Source organism: Schistocerca piceifrons, unplaced genomic scaffold, assembly GCF_021461385.2.
Source record: "Schistocerca piceifrons isolate TAMUIC-IGC-003096 unplaced genomic scaffold, iqSchPice1.1 HiC_scaffold_1419, whole genome shotgun sequence".
NCBI classification, from domain to species: domain Eukaryota; kingdom Metazoa; phylum Arthropoda; class Insecta; order Orthoptera; family Acrididae; genus Schistocerca; species Schistocerca piceifrons.
The window spans coordinates 2,501-7,500 of NW_025727257.1; the positions used below are offsets into that span (position 1 = coordinate 2,501).

Sequence of the window (5,000 nt, forward strand, 5' to 3'; positions counted from 1 at the left end):
GTCACGCGACTAGTTAGCAGGCTAGAGTCTCGTTCGTTATCGGAATTAACCAGACAAATCGCTCCACCAACTAAGAACGGCCATGCACCACCACCCACCGAATCAAGAAAGAGCTATCAATCTGTCAATCCTTCCGGTGTCCGGGCCTGGTGAGGTTTCCCGTGTTGAGTCAAATTAAGCCGCAGGCTCCACTCCTGGTGGTGCCCTTCCGTCAATTCCTTTAAGTTTCAGCTTTGCAACCATACTTCCCCCGGAACCCAAAAGCTTTGGTTTCCCGGAGGCTGCCCGCCGAGTCATCGGAGGAACTGCGGCGGATCGCTGGCTGGCATCGTTTATGGTTAGAACTAGGGCGGTATCTGATCGCCTTCGAACCTCTAACTTTCGTTCTTGATTAATGAAAACATACTTGGCAAATGCTTTCGCTTCTGTTCGTCTTGCGACGATCCAAGAATTTCACCTCTAACGTCGCAATACGAATGCCCCCGCCTGTCCCTATTAATCATTACCTCGGGTTCCGAAAACCAACAAAATAGAACCGAGGTCCTATTCCATTATTCCATGCACACAGTATTCAGGCGGGCTTGCCTGCTTTAAGCACTCTAATTTGTTCAAAGTAAACGTGCCGGCCCACCGAGACACTCAATAAAGAGCACCCTGGTAGGATTTCAACGGGGTCCGCCTCGGGACGCACGAGCACGCACGAGGCGGTCGCACGCCTTCGGCTCGCCCCACCGGCAGGACGTCCCACGATACATGCCAGTTAAACACCGACGGGCGGTGAACCAACAGCGTGGGACACAAATCCAACTACGAGCTTTTTAACCGCAACAACTTTAATATACGCTATTGGAGCTGGAATTACCGCGGCTGCTGGCACCAGACTTGCCCTCCAATAGATACTCGTTAAAGGATTTAAAGTGTACTCATTCCGATTACGGGGCCTCGGATGAGTCCCGTATCGTTATTTTTCGTCACTACCTCCCGTGCCGGGAGTGGGGTAATTTGCGCGCCTGCTGCCTTCCTTGGATGTGGTAGCCGTTTCTCAGGCTCCCTCTCCGGAATCGAACCCTGATTCCCCGTTACCCGTTACAACCATGGTAGGCGCAGAACCTACCATCGACAGTTGATAAGGCAGACATTTGAAAGATGCGTCGCCGGTACGAGGACCGTGCGATCAGCCCAAAGTTATTCAGAGTCACCAAGGCAAACGGACCGGACGAGCCGACCGATTGGTTTTGATCTAATAAAAGCGTCCCTTCCATCTCTGGTCGGGACTCTGTTTGCATGTATTAGCTCTAGAATTACCACAGTTATCCAAGTAACGTGGGTACGATCTAAGGAACCATAACTGATTTAATGAGCCATTCGCGGTTTCACCTAATGCGGCTTGTACTGAGACATGCATGGCTTAATCTTTGAGACAAGCATATGACTACTGGCAGGATCAACCAGGGAGCTGCGTCAACTAGAGCTGAGCAGCCGGCCGCCCGGGAGTGTGTCCCGGGGGCCCGCGCGAACACGCAAGCGTCCGCTCAATCATTCTGCAAACAGGAGGAGGCTGAGCTCCCCTGCACAATACACCTCGAAACCCTCTCAGGTCCGGCGGCGCGCAGCGCCGTCCCAAGTACTTGGTCGGGTTCGAGAGAGGCGCAATCGCCCGGAGTTAGGGCGAGTAGACGCTTTCGGTGCGACCACCCGTGCTCCCAACTGAGCTTGCCGCTGCCGACAGAGGCCCGGGAGCGTGCTGTCGTGGCATTGCCGGCGGGAGACAACACGCGCCACCTACGGTGACCGGCAGCTCCAACGCCAGCGCCACAGAAGGACAAAAGCCCCACTTGGGTGCCGAAGCGAACTCTCCCAGCACAGCGCACGCGCCAACACATCCCGCACAGCTGCGATACAAACCACCAGCGAGAACCGCTGGGGCGACCGAGCAGCAGACGGCGTCGCGGCGCCGAGCGCCGGGCGGCGGCGCATCCTCAACGCACACAGTCCTCAATCGGACCAGCACACTGAAGATGTCCACCGCGCTTCGCACCGGGCCCGCGAGGACCTACTTTGGCCGCACGGCGCCGCGCGCAGGGTGCGCCGGCGCGCAGCTGCGACGCCTGCCGCGTCCGTCGGCCGGCGCGCCTGCCACTGGCCGCCCCCACCAGCCGGCTGTAGCGCGTGCGCCCACGCACCGCGCGGCCAGCACGCCGGGAGGCGCCCCCTCACCGGCCGGGGACGGTCCCACCCAGCCACCGCCGCGTATCGCTTCACACCCAGATGCCGTTCAGTTTCGTCGGCATGGTGGGTATCGCTGGAACAACCGGTTCGTACCTCAACCTATCGTCGCCATCACCGATTCACCCCTAGCGAGAACAACCGCACCACAACAGGTTACCATTTGTTCATTTGCGTAACTTCACCAGAAAACGCAGGCGTCCATCGCCATTTGCAACTTCAACGATTATTGCATGCCTGTGTCAGGTGTCACGCCACACTACGTCTGCCCACATACACGCAACAAAATGTGCACGCCTAGACAATACGTGGAAGGTGGCCCCCGTACGTATGCGATGTCCATTGCTCGAACGACTGTCAACCGGCCTCTGTAGCATGTCGCAGATATGGAACGCGGTGCACCATGCCATCACGGTGTGTGAGGAGAGACGACTAGGTCCGAATACATCAACAGACAGCTCATGCTGATCGCCATCCACGGCGTCCGTTCCTCCCACACGTCTCTATGGCGTACCACACTGCAATCCAGCTCTCATAGGGAGACGACACGTAGCTGCGTGCACAATATTTGCACTGTATGGTCCGCCGTTTTTGGGCGCAGTCGTTGTACGGTCACACATGTGCCACGATGTATCATTCGGTACATAAGGACGAATGTGCAGTACAGATTGTGGTTTACGCGTACGACATTAGCGGACGGTTGACACAGGCCGCACCACAACGTAGCCTGAGTACGTCGCATGCGAAGGGCATTGAACATGCAAACTTCTCACCAACCAGCTTGCGAAGGCAGGGGGGCAAGGTGGGGACGTGGGGAGGGGCGGCATGTACGTCCTGCTGCCATCCACATTACAGTGTACAGCAGGAGCATGTGGAAAGTCAGCAAGACTTGCAAGGTGTTTAACATGAAGCGATACACAGGGGAGCGGGCAGTGCGAGTAGCGAACTATATTGCGAGGGTTGCGGGTGGGCAACACTACACTAATTGAACGAGTCGTATAACAATTACAGAGCAGGTTTAGGCGACAACATGGGTTACGTTAGGGGACAACGTGGGTTACGTTAGGGGGACAACGTGGGTTACTTTAGGGGACAACGTGGGTTAGGTTAAGGCACAACGTGGGTTAGGTTAAGGCACAACGTGGGTTAGGTTAAGGCACAACATGGGTTAGGTTAAGGCACAACATGGGTTAGGTTAAGGCACAACATGGGTTAGGTTAAGGCACAACATGGGTTAGGTTAAGGCACAACGTGGGTTAGGTTAAGGCACAACGTGGGTTAGGTTAAGGCACAACGTGGGTTAGGTTAAGGCACAACATGGGTTAGGTTAAGGCACAACATGGGTTAGGTTAAGGCACAACATGGGTTAGGTTAAGGCACAACATGGGTTAGGTTAAGGCACAACATGGGTTAGGTTAAGGCACAACATGGGTTAGGTTAAGGCACAACGTGGGTTAGGTTAAGGCACAACGTGGGTTAGGTTAAGGCACAACGTGGGTTAGGTTAAGGCACAACGTGGGTTAGGTTAAGGCACAACATGGGTTAGGTTAAGGCACAACATGGGTTAGGTTAAGGCACAACATGGGTTAGGTTAAGGCACAACATGGGTTAGGTTAAGGCACAACATGGGTTAGGTTAAGGCACAACATGGGTTAGGTTAAGGCACAACATGGGTTAGGTTAAGGTACAACATGGGTTAGGTTAAGGTACAACATGGGTTAGGTTAAGGTACAACATGGGTTAGGTTAAGGTACAACATGGGTTAGGTTAAGGTACAACATGGGTTAGGTTAAGGTACAACATGGGTTAGGTTAAGGTACAACATGGGTTAGGTTAAGGTACAACATGGGTTAGGTTAAGGTACAACATAGGTTAGGTTAAGGTACAACATGGGTTAGGTTAAGGTACAACATAGGTTAGGTTAAGGTACAACATAGGTTAGGTTAAGGTACAACATAGGTTAGGTTAAGGTACAACATAGGTTAGGTTAAGGTACAACATAGGTTAGGTTAAGGTACAACATAGGTTAGGTTAGGTTAGGTTAGGTTACACGTTGTTGTAAGGAAAGGTGTAGGGGGGGGGGGGGGCGGGGGCGGCAGGTTCGTTGATAGTGATTATAGTAAGTGAATGCTTGTGACATGATCAGATTTGTCACGTCAGGATGCACCTTTGGCTTATTAGAGGCGGCGCTCCAATTCTATGCTTGTGTGAGACCTGTGTCTTTGACTCATGTCATTGTTTGTGCGCTGTGACAGGAGGTACTATTGTGATGTTGGGTGCACCGTTGTATAGGACATGTGTGGGTGTTGGTGCCTGGTCTGCGCAATGGTGGATGTCGAAAGGCTGGGATATTGTATTTTCCGCATGGACCTCCTGGTCTGGTTGTGATAGTGTGGATTGTGTAATGTGGCGGAGAAGATGCACTGGATGTTGTTCCATGCTGGTGCTTACATATTGTATGTGCGCCTGTTAGAAGCAGAGAGTGGTGCGTGATCAGAGTGTCTGGCTGACGTGTGGTTCCCATTGTGGGCAGACTCTTTCAGCATGTATACGGACAGTTGTGTATATTTGCTGTAGTTTGATGGCTCTGCATTGATTACTAATCAGCGCCGTGTGTACGGGTAATCTGGTTCCAGTCCAAAATGTTCCATCTGTGTACATTAGTGACAAAGACTCCCCCCATGCAGTGGGGCTCGGTCTGTTATAGCTCTTCCGCGTAATATATTTGCCCCACGTTTTTGCGACTGCGAGTGCGAGTGCAACGCGCATGGGGA

At 53.2% G+C, this 5,000-nt stretch overlaps 1 non-coding gene across 1 annotated transcript in view; it reads right to left on the reverse strand.

Annotated features, from left to right (window-relative positions):
* The window catches only part of LOC124734004, a 1,908-nt gene extending 453 nt beyond the window's left edge, over positions 1–1,455 (reverse strand). The window contains exon 1 of the ribosomal RNA XR_007009267.1: positions 1–1,455. This exon is cut by the window's left edge and continues 453 nt beyond it. This is a non-coding gene — a ribosomal RNA (small subunit ribosomal RNA).
* Between the last annotated feature and the right edge of the window lie 3,545 nt (positions 1,456–5,000).